The sequence below is a fragment of the Lygodium microphyllum genome, chromosome 19, assembly GCF_053477565.2.
Source record: "Lygodium microphyllum isolate KBCC chromosome 19, Lygodium_microphyllum_v1.1.10, whole genome shotgun sequence".
NCBI lineage: Eukaryota > Viridiplantae > Streptophyta > Polypodiopsida > Schizaeales > Lygodiaceae > Lygodium > Lygodium microphyllum.
The window spans coordinates 106,824,888-106,841,589 of record NC_141153.1 but is presented as its reverse complement, the minus strand read 5'-3'; positions in this window follow the sequence as shown (position 1 = coordinate 106,841,589).

Genomic DNA, 16,702 nt, shown 5'->3' with positions numbered 1-16,702 from the left:
AAAGCAGATTCGAAAAAAAGATGAGAGATTGAATTGAGGGAAAAGAGGAAGGAATACAGGAAAACATGGGATCCATACTGGAGGATATTCAGGAAAAAAAAAAGCAGAGAGGGCACTGGTTTTTGGGATGCGTTGGAGGAGGGAACGGAGGGGAAGATGACAACGATCGACTGACCTGCATAAAAACAAAGTGAAGATGAAAGTGATAAAAAAGTTAATCAAGGAAGAAGATGGAAGGACGGCGTTCGTCTACAATTATGCTCTGATCATCAACACTACACTCCTCGTCTGTCTCATCCTCCTCAACTTCTCATCCGTCTCCTAAAAAACGTCAAACTGATCGTTTTCGTCCACTGACCGATCATTATGTTCTGATAATTGCCCAATACAGTTGCTGTAATCCGAGTCTGCCATGTTTGTTTTCTCATGCCTCTCTGATTTTCTGGAGAAAGCCGATGATAACTGTGGAAATGCATATGAGAAAAGGGGAGAAAGGAAGGAAACGCAAGAATCACAGGGCATTCGGGATCTATGAGGGAAGGGAAGAGAGTTGTTTTTTTTTCAATCTAAGTTTGTGGATGAATCGCATAAAACATTAACTGAATTTGAATCAAACTGGTAAGGACATTGGCACCCTGCACGTGTTTCCTTTATTGTGGCCAGGGCTGGACAGAATGGTTATCACCACCGCACCGAGATGAATAAGAAGGTTCACAGAATTGGGCCGCATGTGGAAAAACTGGACTTATGGTCTACCAAAAGCTCGAGGGAAAAACGTTTTTGGGAGAATCGAATCTGAGGATAGAAAAAGCTGCTGAGATTGGGTACCAAATTGTTGGCGCCGCATTTTTCCCATGTCCTTTGTATTCTGTATCAACATAGTCCTTGACAATGTGAGCTTGAGATACATTTCAGTTTCCTTTAAGCAGACAATCAAATCGCTACTCCGGCTACTACAGTAGTTTTGCAGTGGCTTGTTTGGGGTAAAAAAAAATCTGATCGATGCATATGGTTATGCTTGATTCCTGCGGTTTGGATGAAACAACTTACTAAATTTGATCCATAAGATCGTTGGGCGCATCAAACCTGAAGAAATCTTGCCTTACAGGGTACCTAAGGCTTTTGCAAACGTGCAGGTTGATTCTCATCAATTCAAGATCTCACCTGGAGATTATATCTACACAGAAAAGCTGAAGCATGTTGATGTGAACAACAAGTTATGATTACTGAAGATCTTGTTCAACAAGCATAGGAAGGCCTGTTGTACCAAAGGCTGCTGTGCTGTTCATACAGTGGTTGAAGAGTAGCTTTTGGATGTCAATGTTATCATTTTCAAAAAAAAAAAAAGAAGTGGAGGAAAAATTATTGTAGGCATAGAAGGCATTGACAGAAACTGATCCGCCTGCACATACTTGACATTAGAGGACTTGGAGAGGCTCGAAACACAAGGATTGGGGCTTTACAGCCATCATAATTTATGTTCTGGAGAACAAAAACTTGGACTACTGTTACCAAAGGGGGGGTGAGTATAACAATTACAGCAACTACAAACAGGAAAGCAATGGATGCCTGCAACCAAACTGGACTGTTAATTTTACATCTTAAATGTGGAAAGGAAATCTTTCAGTTTTATCGGCATCCTAAAACAGGGTGTTGCTCTTCATGACAGCATTATATCAGTAGTGCAGTGTCATGTGACCTACTTACAACGCTAATTGATTTGTATGGAGGCCCAATAAAATTTAGATATGATTGCTTACATGGAGCAATTTTTATTGCAATAGGTAAAAGGGGATTCCAGAAGCTTACTGTTGTATTCTGCAAAAACTGTTCATAATTCTTTCTTGAATGTACACCATAATCATAAAACAGAGTTGTCCAGAACTTGTTGCTGTGTGGAAAATTGGATAATAGGATTATTCACATGATGGATCTTCTATCTTGAAATTTATCAAGGACTTCTGAAGTTGCGACATTGCTTTCCAAACTCTTTGACAACGTTCTTTTTCCCTACATTTCTTTCTTGTTGCATCCTGTATCTTATTGCATCATCCCTTTCTGCAGTTCTTTTGAACATTTGTGCATATTCATCCTCCAATTAAAAGTGAATATCTCTCTTTCTCTTGGTATGTCCTGCACCTACATCCTGTAATGTAAAATATATGCCAATTTTAACATTACACAATTACACCCCTTTGATTAATAGTAAGCTAAGGAGTCAATGTCAATTTTCTGATCAATAGCAAGAATGTCTAAATATCTGGGAGCAGCAAGTCAGCATCAATCCAGCAGCATGTAACTAATTCTGGATTGGCTCAAATCACACAATTACACCTCTTTGATTCACTATATCTGTGTTATTTTTTACCCAGTTGGATCTTATCTCTTTCTCTTGATTTCAGTCATGATAATCCTAATCAATCCCTAATTTGCCTGTAATCTTAGCTTTTAATCTACCTCTAATTAGCATCCAATCTTATCTTTTGTTTAATCCAAAAGATTCTCTCTCTCTCTCTCTCTCTCTCTCTCTCTCTCTCTCTCTCTCTCTCTCTCTCTCTCTCTCTCTCTCTCTCTCTCTCTCTCTCTCTCTCTCTCTCTCTCTCTCTCTCTCTCTCTCTCTCTCTCTCTCTCTCTCTCTCTCTCTCTCTCAAGAAGAATTGATTAAAGATATTTAAACACATTTATACAAAAGTTTGGCTAGTGGAGAACAATAACACGATCTTATCTTCTATCCTAATTTACTCTCTGTCACTCTATCACTTATTTTCCTAGTTCATCTCACACAGTCCTCTCTCTTTCCCCCTCCCCTCTCCCTCTCTCTCTCTCTCTCTCTCTCTCTCTCTCTCTCTCTCTCTCTCTCTCTCTCTCTCTCTCTCTCTCTCTCTCTCTCTCTCTCTCTCTCTTATGAATTGACACTTAAGGATTAAACAACAACTATGAAGAATAATAGCATCACAAAGATTTAAAAAATAAAGATACCTCCATTATCACTTGATTGCTTGCAGTATAGAGTGTTGAGGAGGAAGATATCTTATAGCACAGTACTGAGAAGAGAGATTGCTTGTAGCGCGGTAGAGAGTATTGTAGATAGAGATTATTTGATTTCAGCAAATGCTATCAAAACCACTCCTAAGATTGCTTATAGCAGGGTAGGGAGTGTTATAGATAGTACTGAGTATTGCTTCAGAAGAATTTGTATGCAAGAAACCATATTCTGGAGGAAAGGAGAAGAGTACACAAAATTTCGGACAAAACTAGAGCTTTGAGAGGGAATGAAGAAATGCTTAGAAATAGGCATATACTTGTCCAAAAACAATAAAAATTTACAAGAAAACTCTCGAGTCAAAAAGGTGTCTCTGGGTAAAAAATAATCTTAAAATATGATGTGTATGTCATTTTATATCGTTTTTAACTTCCACCCTTTTAAGAAGCAAGAATGAGAATGATTCTAATATATTTTCATATTGATTAGTCATGAGGGCATTAAAGAGTCGTATATTAATGATTGGCTTCGTTTTTACAAAAAATAGAATTGTATTTTTTAGTTATGAGGATTTTGAGAAAAAGTGACCTTATCCTACAGTTTGAGAATAAAATAATAGGTGAAATCTATTGAAAATACAAATATGTGATTTGCTTGATTGTAGAAGATCTCTTATTCTAATATTACTTTGGAATCTCTTTTTAGAGAGAGAGAGGTGAGAGAAACCCCTTAAGGGGCAAAAAAGAGAGTCCATATTTCTCCTGATGGAATCAGTTGTTGGTCACTGATAGTTTACAGATTTCAGACTGCATATATGTACTTTGGCAATAAGGTTGCATGAGACAGTGTTAAAGTACCTACATGGTCTATGTGTTGATTGATGTGCCTACGGGTTATACCATATGTTTGTGGATGGTTTTGAGAAGTTGAGCTGAAATACTCTAGTTTCAGCAGTGAATTTATTGCAGAAAACTGTCGTAAACAGTTAAAGAATGCAGTTAGTCAGTTAGACTTGTTGGCTTGTAGGTAGTCAGGCAGAGTTTACAATATGGCAAATGCAGATGGAATTGACAAGATAACCTAGATAGTGGGGGAAAATCTTGATAGCAATAATTATGCCATATGGAAGTTCTGCATGGAAAACTTCCTGATAGGTAAAGGATATTGGGACTTGGTGATAGGTGTTGAAACTGAATCCGAAATTCCATAGAGAAATCCTACAACTGATCACAGACGCTGATCAGAGACGAGCACATTGAGCTTAGTTGGAAAGAGCTCGCAGGGTGCTACTGACGAGCACATCAAGCTAATTGGTTGGAAAGAGCTCGCAGGGTGCTACACTGGTTATCTTTGTGTATCTCAGATGCTATGGTAATGCAAATCATGAATTGCAAGTCACCATCAGATGCATGGAACATATTAATCAGGTACTATGGCACAACTACAAGTGCCAGGAAGATACAGTTAAAGCAGTAATTCAACAACATGGAGAGAAAATGCAGATCTATACATGATTATGTCACAAAGATTAAGACTATTGCGGATTAGCTAGCATCCATTGGCACACAGGTTGAGGATGAAGACATGGTTGCATTGACATTAAATGGTTTGGGATCTTAATATAAGTCATTTGATACTTCCATCTCTGTGCGGGCTGAAATTCCGGATTTCAATGAGCTGGTTGCATTGCTTATTCATGAAGAGGTTAAACTTGGATTGGCTACAAGTTCTAGTAGCTCCAAGAATAAGGATGTTGTATTTTATTCAAATCAACACAACCGTGGCAACCGTGGTAGAGGTTATGGTTCTGGCAGAGGAGGCGAGCAAAATGTATCCTATTGTCATAATAACCAACAAGGTTCAAATGAAAGAGGAGGTGGAAATTTTGGAGGCAAGGGGAGATCTAGTCCTTGAGGCAGAGGCCCCTGACAATAGCAGTGTCCATTTGACAATCCTAATAAGGATAAGGATTGTCACTATTGTGGAAAGTATGGTCATATTGCCAAGGGCTGCTGGAAGAAGAAGGGAAATCAAAGAGGCAAACACCATGGACATTATGCATCATCCAGTCAAGAAAAGATGCGTTTGGGGACAAACTATTTGCCATGATATATGTGAAAGACAAGGCTACAGAGAAGTCTCGTGAGGATGCAATTTGGTACATTGATTCGGGGGCATCGAATCATATGACACTTGATGGTGACTAGTTTATTGACATGGTGCCTAAAAAGAATGGCTATGTATGCACAAGGGATGACATGTAGCATAGCATAGAACATAAAGGCAAAGTACGTTTGGTAATCCATGATGGCAGGAAAAAGAACTTACATGATGTACTGTATGTCCCATCAATTACTAAAAATCTATTGTCTGTTGGCATGTCTGTTGGCTGAGCAAAATTTGCAAGTCTGATTTAATAAGCATGGATGCTTCATTGAGGAGTTTGGTAATGGCTGCAAACTGATTGATCGCAGTCATAGGAATAGCAGGATGTTTACTCTTGATACTACTTTACTATAGCTGAAATCAACAATGTTTGCCCATGGCTCTGCTGGCACATTTAGAGACTTGGAAATATGGCATAAAAGAGTGGGACATGTGAATCTTCAATGGCTACAAAAATGATGCAGAAGAAACAACTTGTGATAGGTTTACCCAAGTTTTAGTATACAGATATTGGTCATGTCTGCGATGCTTGTCAGTTTGGTAAACAGTTGAGGTTACCATTTGTCCAGCATGTAAGAAATTGTACGCAATCGTTGCAGTTAGTTCACTCTAATGTGTGGGGGCCAGCTCATAATGCATCTATGAGAGGCTCCACGTACTATGTGACATTCATTGATGACTTCAATTGCTATACTTAAGTTTATATACTGAAAAAAAAAGGATAAGGTATTTGTTGTTTTTCAACATTTTAAAAAGCTGGTTGAAAAGAAATTTGATTGCTACATCTCTTGCTTGAGATTTGACAATGTTAGGGAGTATGTGTCAAATGAGTTTGATAGTTTTTTGCTAAAAATGCTATACATAGGCAACTTACATGTAGCTACACTCCACAGTAGAATGGGGTAGCTGAACGAAAGAACACGGTATTGATGGAAGCTACTGGCAATGATGAATGCAAAGAGTATGCCGCTCTATTACTAGGCTGAGGCTGTTGTGACAGCCATATATATCTTGAACAAGACTCCCACTATAGGTATTCATGAGATGACACCATTTGAGAAACTGTATGGCTACAAGCTTGATGTCAGTCACATGAAAATATTTGGTTGTCTTGCTTATGTGCATATACCTTCTGAGAAGAGGAAAAAGCTGGATCCAAAAGCACATAAGTGTGTCTTTATTGGATATTCGCAGGAGAAGAAGGCATACAAATGTTATGATCCCTCTACTCGGGATACATTAGTGAGCAAAGATGTTATCTTTGATGAGATGGCCTCTTGGTATGCATCACTAGCTATAGTGCCATCGAATATGCCTTCTACACATGTTTCTACAATTGATTCACAACAGAGTATTGTAGTGACAAGTCCTAGTGGTGCGACGGTATCTCCATGGACAGGGCGATTACGGAGCTCTGGCAGCTCACTGCCGTCCACTGGCACCACTATGTCAATGAGGGGGAGATATGATGTGGTGGAAAGCAAAGGAAAATAAAAAGTCATTGATAATACATTTGGTGTGATGACACCTGGCAAGATGACTTTAGATTATGACTCAATTGATAGTCTAGGCAATGAGCTTGGTATTCTGATAGTGTATACGTGGTACTAGGTAGAATAGGTACATTTCGCCTCATTAGAGAGGGAAATCGAGTAGTGCACCATAGCTTAGATGATTGCAAAGAGTCAGGTACCCTGTGGATAGGCTGACTTATAGTGGTTTTTCAGAGAAGCATTTTGCTTATATGACAAAGGTCAAAGAGCCTGCTACATTTACTGAAGGAGTGATGGATAAAAATTGGTGCACACCTATGGATGAGGAGATAGATGCTTTGGCTCAAAATAGTATTTGGGATCTTGTGCCACTGCCAGAAGGAAAGAAGACCATTGGCCGCAAATGGATCTACAAGATTAAATGCAAGTCAGATGGTAGTGTAGAGAGGTACAAAGCCATGATGGTTGCTAAAGGATATGCTCAGCAATATGGGTTAGATTATGAGAAAACATTCAGCCCTATTGCCAAGATGGCAACCATACGAGCAGTGATCAAATTGGCTGTTGCTAAAGGATGGAAATTGCAACAGATGGACGTGAAAAATGCTTTCCTCAATGGTGACTTGGAAGAGGATGTTTATATGGATCAGCATGAAGGGTATATACATCGTGATTTTCAGCATTATGTATGCAAACTGAAAAAAGCATTGTATGGTTGAAGCAGGCTCTGAGAGCCTAGCATGCAAGGATCAGTAGTTACTTACAGAGTTTGGGATTTACTATTAGTAGGGCTGATCATAGATTGTTTAGAAAAAAGACTTAGTAGTGCTGGTCATCTATGTTGATGACTTGATAATCACAGGTGAGGATGACTTGGGGATATATCATGTTATGCAAAATACTGAAATCTGAATTTGACATGAAAGACTTAGGTGAACTAAAGTATTTCTTGCGTATTGAGGTGATCAAAACTAAATATATTTTATGGCTGATGCAAAAACACTATGCCATGGAAATGCTGAAGAAATATGGCATGGCTGAATGTAAACCACTAGATACACCTCTTGATCAGAATGTCAAGTTGGACATTAGCACTGGAGCTGGAATTGATGATGTGACTATGTACAGGAGGCAGATGGTTGGTAGTTTGATCTACTTGACTATCACTAGGCCAAATTTGAGTTATGCTGTTAGGCTCAAATTTTCAACTCATGCAGAAGCCCAGAAAGCCACATTTGGATGTTGTTAGATGGATTATGTGGTATCTAAAGTCCACTATAGGTCATGTGATGTTCTATGAGAATGATAAGGTCATGAAACTCATTGGTTACATAGATACGGATTGGGCAGGATGATCATATGATCGTAGATCTACAAGTGATTATGCCTTTGGATTTGGAAGTGGAATGATCAGTTGGAGCAGCAAGAAGCAACCAAGGGTTGCATTGTCTAGCACTAAGGTGCAGAGTACATGGGTGCTGCATTGGCAACATGGAGATTGCATGGCTGCTCAAGCTTATGGCTGATTTGGACATATAGGTGGATGCTCCAGTGACTTTGTTATGTGATAATCTTAGCAGTGTACTTTTGGAAACAAATCCAGTATACCATGCCAAGACTAAACACATTGAGGTACACTACCATTTTATCAGAGAGATGATTCTTGCAAGGAGAGTAGATCTCATGCATGTGAAGACGGATGAGCATGTAGCAGATATCTTTACCAAGTATTTGGATATAAAGATAAGTTCAGTGTTTTTCGACAGCTACTTGGTATGCAGAGGCTGTCTTGAGCTTGAGGGGGAGTGTTGAGACTTCAAGCTCATGTGTGTGACCACCGACAATGTCTTAGTTGTGTCCAGTTGTATCAACAAAAGTGTGGGACATTAAATAAGTTGGTGGATTAAGGCTATGTGTGAATGGTCTTACAAACCTTAGAGTATTGTAATCACTTTAGTTATATGGGTAATTGAATATAAAGAAAATGAGTGGAGAGCATATGCTCAGGTAAGTTACTCATGAGAATATATGTGCATTACGTGGGCTCAAAAGAAGGTATTTTTAAAATACCATTTTTATATATTTATAAATAGGCCTTGAATGCACGTGATGTAGAGGATATACATATAGTAACTTCCCCGAGAGCATACAGCTCCTCTTGGTGGGTCCAATCCTTCTGTCTCTGTCTCTGTCTCTCTCCCTTCTAACAACACTAGCATTGAGAAGCTCTTCCTCTTTAGTTTACTTTAGCCTAGATTTGAAATTTTTACAACTCTTCATTTAGGGTAGCCATGGATTCTTTACCCAGAGGTATGCATTGAGCTCTATCTTTTACTCGACTTCTTTCTCTTTGAGGCTTGTTCCACGCCATCAATCAGTCTACTAGAGCACCTTAGAGTGCTTCTAAAACTCCATTATCACAACTAGCAATAGCTACATTAGCAGAGGAAGGACAACTAGTGTGATTTGTGCATGGTTGTCATGCTCTTTCTCCAACTTCATCCCACCTCTTTTGAGTTGTTGGAGGCATTGCTCTCGATACTTGGCAACCTTGTGGACTCTTCCACGTCATTTGTCTTGTGATTTTAGTCATCATTTGAAGCTCCCAAGATTAGCCATTGTCTCAGAGCTTGTGATAGTTTCCTGTAATAGAGTTTAGGACAGCACTTATCTTATTGTTTGGAGGTCACTTATGCTTCCTTGGATGTCTATTTGATGCCAGATCATTTGAAGATGCTATGCTAATGTATTGGAATGCTATTTGATTGATTTTAGCACTCATTTTCTCAATTTTATAGATGTTTCTTACTACTATAATAAGCAGGGCTAAATTCTATTTTCTCAGAGAAACTTCGTGCCTATTACTTATTGATGTCTACAGACTACTTGTTAGCATGCTACATTGATGTATATGGTTGATGCCACAAACTTGGTTATGCTTCTAGAATGCTCTTGAGCTAAGATTGGAGCTTTGACTTTTGACATTGGCTGTCATTCACTATTATGTATGGTTGTTGGATACTAGCGTAAGAGCTTTGCAAGTTACTTGGGTTTTATGCTCTCAGATATCTATTACTTGGATCTTGGATGTATGGATGCCTTCCACTTGATATTTTGAGATTTTTTTTTCTTGTTTGGCATTCAACTTTTGTTCTAATGGAGCCGCTACTTGACACTTGGATATTACATTAATCATTTGGTTATGTAGTTAATCTTGAGAGTCTTATAATGAGATTGCGGAACTTAGATCATGCTTTTATATGCAATTGATGCTTAATGGGGTGATCTAACATTGCTTTTGGGCGGGTACCTATATCTGTCATGCTATTGTCAGTGATGTATGCATCATGGTTGTCTATGTATTGAGCTTACATTACATTGCTCAGTCCGTTGTGCCTTTGGTTGTTCTCTTTTGTTATCCATGAGACCTACTCTATGCATGATGGTTATGCCTATGGGATGTATCTCTGTTTGACACATTGATCCTTTGCTAGTTCTCAATGCTAGTTGCATATTCACTCAAATTGCTAGTTGTAGCTATTCCTAGGTAGTTGCAGTTTGTTTTGTTAGTGATTGCCCCCCTTTGACATTGACTTCTTACTACTATACTTCATTTTCAGCATGCTATAATTGCACTTTACTGGACTGTTTATGTGAGCAATCACCTCCATTTGAAAGTTGTTTACATTGAGTTTTTTCAGATAGCTCATTACTTAATCAATGCTCCTTGTTTTCATCTTGATTTGCAATGGTTTTGTGGCTGATTTTCATGTTATTACAGTAGCTTATTTTTCCCTTCTATGCACCTACTTGGTCCCATTATGGCTGGTGGTTCTAATGATAGTGCTATCATTAATATTGGCAAGTTGGATGATGGCACCAACTATAGCTATTGGAAGGCCCAAATATAGCAAGTTTTAGTGCAAAAAATATAGATTAAACCTTTAAAATATGTGAGTATCAAGCCCAAATGTATTAATGCAGATGGTTGGGCTCAACTGGATAGTCCACATGGAACTTTATGGGATAAGATTTGCAATGTCTATGACAAGCAGAGCCCTACTTCTCATATGTATGGTTTGAAACAGCTCATGGACCTTGGCATAAAGGTGGACACTTCTATGTCAGCCCACTTAAATGGATTTCATTCTATTATCAACCATTTGTCTTCATAGGGGATTGAATTCAAGGGTAATCTCCCTCCCTTGTTTCTCTTAGTTACACTACATGAATCATGGGATACATTTTGTACTACTATGTATGTCAACATGCCTACTGAAGGGCTAAAGCTATAGGATATAGAGGGTGCAATCTTGAATGAAGAGGTTACCAAAAAGAGTATCAATCCTTCCCACACCTCTCATGCTTTGACAGTTAGAGACAATAATGATAGAAGCGATAATGACCACCATGGGGGAGACTCTTAGCAATCTTGTTCTCAATCACATAAACTTTCTCACAGTAAGTCTCGTGGCCATAAGTCCTCATTAACTTGTCAGTACTATAGGAAAATAGGACATATTTGGCCACTGTGCCATAAAATGTGTGAGGACAAGTGCAAGGGTAAAGTATAAGACAAAAATGATGATTGCAGCATTGTCCCTAGCAAGTCCAATGTTGAGATTAAAGAGATTAATTTCATGCAAACTAATTTTGATGATGATTTCATACTTGTAGCTTCTTGTATTGATACTTCATAGCTAATTGATGCCTTGTTAGGGTATACTCTATGTTGGCTGATAGATTCAGAAGCTTCCTTTCATGTGACCCCCCCATAGAGAGTGGTTTGATTCAGAAGCTTCCTTTCATGTGACCCCCCCATAGAGAGTGGTTTTACTCCTATCATAGTATGATTGGATCTAACCATTTTAGTAATGACTTGATATTAGAGATCATTGGTATTGGTGATATCCAATTTGGTTCAGGTAGCATGTTCATTCTTCATAATATACATCATCTACCGACTCTCACGAAGAGCCTTATCTCTATTGGGACTTTGGATTATACAAGTTATATTGTCTCCTTTGGTGATTCCTCATAGAAGATAACCCATGGGAATCTTTTCATTACACATGGTGCTAAGTCCAATACTCTCTACCTATTGCTTGTAACTAGGCCAATTGACCATGTTTTAGTAGTGGATGCACTTCCACATGTATCTCTTTGGCTGCCTAGGTACATGCCCTTGAAAGGAATGAAAATGCTTATCCCTTTGCAATATCTTCCACTCCTATGAATGCATAAAATTTTGGGATAAGGGGCAGTGCCCGCATTCGCCCATAAAGGCCAGGCTGTACATAGTACATATACCTATCTAAAATTATTATTCAGGTACACTCTTCAGTACCACAAATCGTGTGTCTCTATCTCTTCTCGCTCACAACCTGCATCTCTACATAGAAGCTCCATTGCAGCTAACTCAGTAAAGTGGTATCAAAGCCCAGTTCAGGAAATCAAGAGCTTGGCATTTCTTCAGGTGTAGGAGCTTAAAGTTGAAGAAGAGTCCACTATGAAGTGTGTGCATGCAGGGCAGCAAGGTTTGAAGCTTCTTATTGAAGCTTGAAGCTTCCCTCTTCATTTGAGCTTATTGACAGCCATCATTGGCCACTTGGGAATCCTCCCCATCATCTCCAACACTTGGACCAATATTCCAATCTCTTCAAAGCTAAAGGCGTCATTAGTGTGGGTATGCAGATTTGGTTTTCAGCATGCTCAGGACCTACATCATATGCTCCTCTTCATTTGACATCATGGTTGTGCTCCAAACTTTGCATCTAATGCTTAACATTGAGCATTGAAGTGTAGTATTACACTTGGGGCTGATATACATTCAGCTTCAAGTCTAAAATACACAATATTCAGATCTGTAATAAACAAGGCAATAAATATTTCTTAAGTGAATAATGCTTATGATTCACTTATGTAAAGACTATCTAATGCCCATTTGGTGCTACATGACTTGGAGATGTTATGTTCATGATTAGAGAGCTTTTTGGGGTGATTAGAGTCATCATTTTGCTTGGTTTTGACAGAGATTTGGCTGCTAGAATAACAGGGCTGAATGACATTTTGACTGCATATGCATTATGTCATGCTTCTTGACTTGGTCTTGGGCATTCTATACCATGTATTCATGCTTATGGTTGATGTTACATGTTTGGATTTGATTCCAGAATGCCTTTGAGAAATAATTAAAGCTTATTTTTGGATCAGCTTTACCTATAGGTCTATTGATGTACATTCAAGACAATTTCTTGCATATTCAGGACATCATACCTCACTGTTAGGAAATTTGATATGTTTCTATGCAAGAACATTAGGGTGATGTTTTGAGTGGCTTTTTAGTTCTGAATTTTCATGACAGATTTTTCCTAAATGTTAGGATTGTACTCTTGAATTACAGGACAACCACCTATATTGTCAGGAATTTTAGGACTGCACTCTATTTTTGTCAGGAAATTGGTATGTTTACTATCATTGAATGCTTTTGAGGCATTTTGGGCAATGAACTGATATATGTTCTTGCTGCTACATACTTGGGGATATTCCTAATATACTATTGAGTGGATTTTGGAGCTTCCATTACTTGGCATTAGCTGTCACTTACTGTCATACGATTATTTGGTTGTGAATCATGGCTAGCAACAATGACAAACATCTTATGCATATCAAGAAGCTTGAAGGAGCACAAAAATTTATGGTTTGGAAAAAGTAGTGCTATAATATTTTGTTGCAGAAGAAGCAAGCAAAGCCGATTAAAGTAAAGGGAACAAAACCAATTGATGTAGGGTAGGATGACTAGGATGAGCGGAATGAGCTTGCATGCTCAACCATTGAGCAATTGATTTTTGATGCATTGTTGTTTAACATTGAAGAGTTGGATTCTTCTTATGACATTTGGAAGCGGCTGGAAGATTTGTATGCCCAAAAGAGTGCTGCAAGCAAAGTCTATTGGCTGAAGAAATTCATGGATTTGCATATGAAAGAGGGTACTGCAATGTCTACTCACCTTAGTGAGTTTAACTCCATTTTCGGCCAGCTTGCTACTTTGAAGTTCAATATTGATGATGAGTTCAAAGCTACATTCTTGCTTTGCACTCTGCCAAAGAGCTGGGATACCTTTAGGACTACTACGAGAAATTCTAATGCTATGCTTTTGTATGTTGATGTAGATAGTGATCTACTCATGGAAGAAATGAATCGGCACAATAATGCATCTAGTAAGTCTTCCAGTGCTTTGCATACAAAAGGCAGATCATAGTAGAAAGGCAAATTTGATAGCAAGGGATGCAGTAAATCAAGTAATAAGGATGTTGAATGCCATCTCTGTGGCAAGAAGGGTCACTTCAAACGTGATTGCTATAAATGGAAGAAAGAGAAAGGGAAGGGAAAGAAGATGGATGACACCAAGAAAGAGAAGAAAAAGAGTTAGCTTGCTAAGAAGAGTAGTGTAAAGATCAAAGAGGTGAATATAGTTAGCCATGAGAGCGATAGTGACCTCTCCATGTATCTAGTGTGTGTGACCATGTTGTTGCCATAACTGAGCCACCAAGTGTTTCCTTGTGGCATGGCCGGTTGGGACACATGAGTCAAATAGGAATGAAAGTACTTTCTCGTTTGAGTTACTTGCCTTGTCTTCGTTATGCTAATTTTGAGCACTGTGATCATTGTGTTTATGGTAAGCATGCACAGATATATCATAAAAATTCTTTGTCACTGAAATCTTTGTCTCTAGAGTTAGTACATTTCGATGTATGTCAGATGCCAGGGTTATCTCTAGGAGGAAAGAAATACTTTGTCACATTTTTCGATGATGCTACACGAAAGGTATGATTTTACCCTATTCGTAGCAAGGACGAAGTGCTTGATAGGTTTCAAAATTTCTTGGCATTGGTTGAGAGCCAAACTGATAAGACACTTAAGTGTCTTTTCTCTAATAACGGTGGGGAGTATGTGTCCAAAGCCTTTCAAGCATTTCGTGACAACAAGGGGATAAAGAGGAAGCTCACTACCCCTCGTAATCCACCCCAAAATAGACTTCCAAAGCACATGAATCGGACCATACAGGATAAGGTCTATACGATGCTATCTCATGGTGTATTACCCCATGGCTTTTGGGCCGCAGAGGCTGTTATGATAGTCGTTCATCTAATTAACATGTCATCGAATAGGTCTTTGGGGAGGAGAGTCCCTCAAGAAGAGTGATCGGACAAGCCACCTTCTTATGCTCATTTGCGAGTGTTTGGCTATTGAGGCTTTTGTGCGCATACAAAAAGAATACAGCAAACTAGAGCCAAAGTCCTGTAAATGCATATTCCTAGGATACAGTGACAAGGGTGAGATGGGGTATAGACTTTGGAATCCCAAGAAAAGAAAGATAGTACGTAGCAACGATGTCATCTTCCGTGAAGATCGCATGCATAAGCAGCCCGAGAAGACTGAGGAAGTCATGAGGGTTGTTTTTAGGGAGGATGTAACTTTTAGACAGCCATTTGTGCTCAATGGACAACAACATATACCTACTATAAATGACCCTCAAAATGCAAGAAATGGTGCTGGAAATGACCATCAAGGTATTGCCCATGATACATCATAGTTTCAGCATGAAAACATGTAGTTAGGACAGCCTGAATTGTCATGACAACATGCTAGAATTTTAGGACAGCAACTTGTACATGTAGAATTATAGGCTCGTATTTCAGAACAGCAACTTGTAAATGCAAATTTGCAGGCCCAACAGCCAACAAATGCAAAACCTTTGCTATGTAGGTCAACCTGACATTCAAGGCAGCCAAATAGGTTTATTTCTAGTGCGCAGTATGCTGCAGAGATTATGTCACATTGACAAATTATGGTGAACCGTCATGCTTCAAGGAAGCAATGACTAGACTGAACAGCAATAAGTGGTTCAAGGCTATGTTATCGAAAATGGAATCACTTGATAAGAATGGTACTTGGGACTTGGTGCAGCTACCTAAAGGGCAGGAAACTCTTTCATGCAAGTGGTTTTACAAGATGAAGGTCACTTCTGGTTCTTCGCCAAAGTACAAAGCATGGTTAGTTGCAAAGGGGTGCAAGCAAGAACATGGAATTGACTTTGACAAGATCTTCTCTCACATAGTCAAGATGACTACTCGAAGAACCATTTTGGGCTTGGTTGTAGGTGAAGATATGGAGCTCATACAAATGTATGTAAAGACTGCATTCTTACATGGTGAGCTGCATGAGGACATATATATGCAGCAGTCTGAAGGTTTTGTTGCTAAAGGGAAAGAGACGATGGTTTGTAAACTGAAACAGAGTTGGCACCGAGAAAATTGTATCATAAATTGTCTTCATGGCAGCTCTTTGACATGAAGGATCTTGGTGATGCCAATCACATTCTTGGGATGTGGATACTCAAAGATAGATTGAAGGGGTTACTTTATCTATCTCAGCAGGAGTATGTATCCAATATTTTACAGCTTTTTAATATGGAGGGGGGAAAGAAATTGGAGTTCCATTGCCTCCATATGTGAAACTCAATGTAGAGGATAGCCCTACATTTGATGATGAAAAGGCTGAAATGGCCAAGATTTCGTATGCTTCAACTATTGGCACCATACCCAATGAATCCAAAGCATGCACATTAAGGAGGAGATAGATAAGCTATTGAAGGCTAAATTCATCTATGAGATTGAGCACACGGATTGGGTGTCACCTCTAGTGATTGTCCTAAAGAAGAATGAGAAGATTTGAGTGTGTGTGAATTATAAAAATGTGAATGCTGCAATGAACAGGGACAACTATCCATTATCCTACACAAAGCACATGCTCAAAAGAGTAGCATGGAAGTAAGCCTACAATTTATTGGACAACTTCTCAAGCTACAACCAAGTGTAGGTACACCGTAACAATAGACATAAGACAACATTTGCGATCAAATGGGACATATTTTCCTACATAGTCATGCCATTTGGGCTTACGAGCGCACTAGCTACTTTTCAACGCCTCGTGTGCATCATTTTTAAAGACATGCTTAGGAGAGAATTGGAGGTATTCATTGATGATCTATGTATCC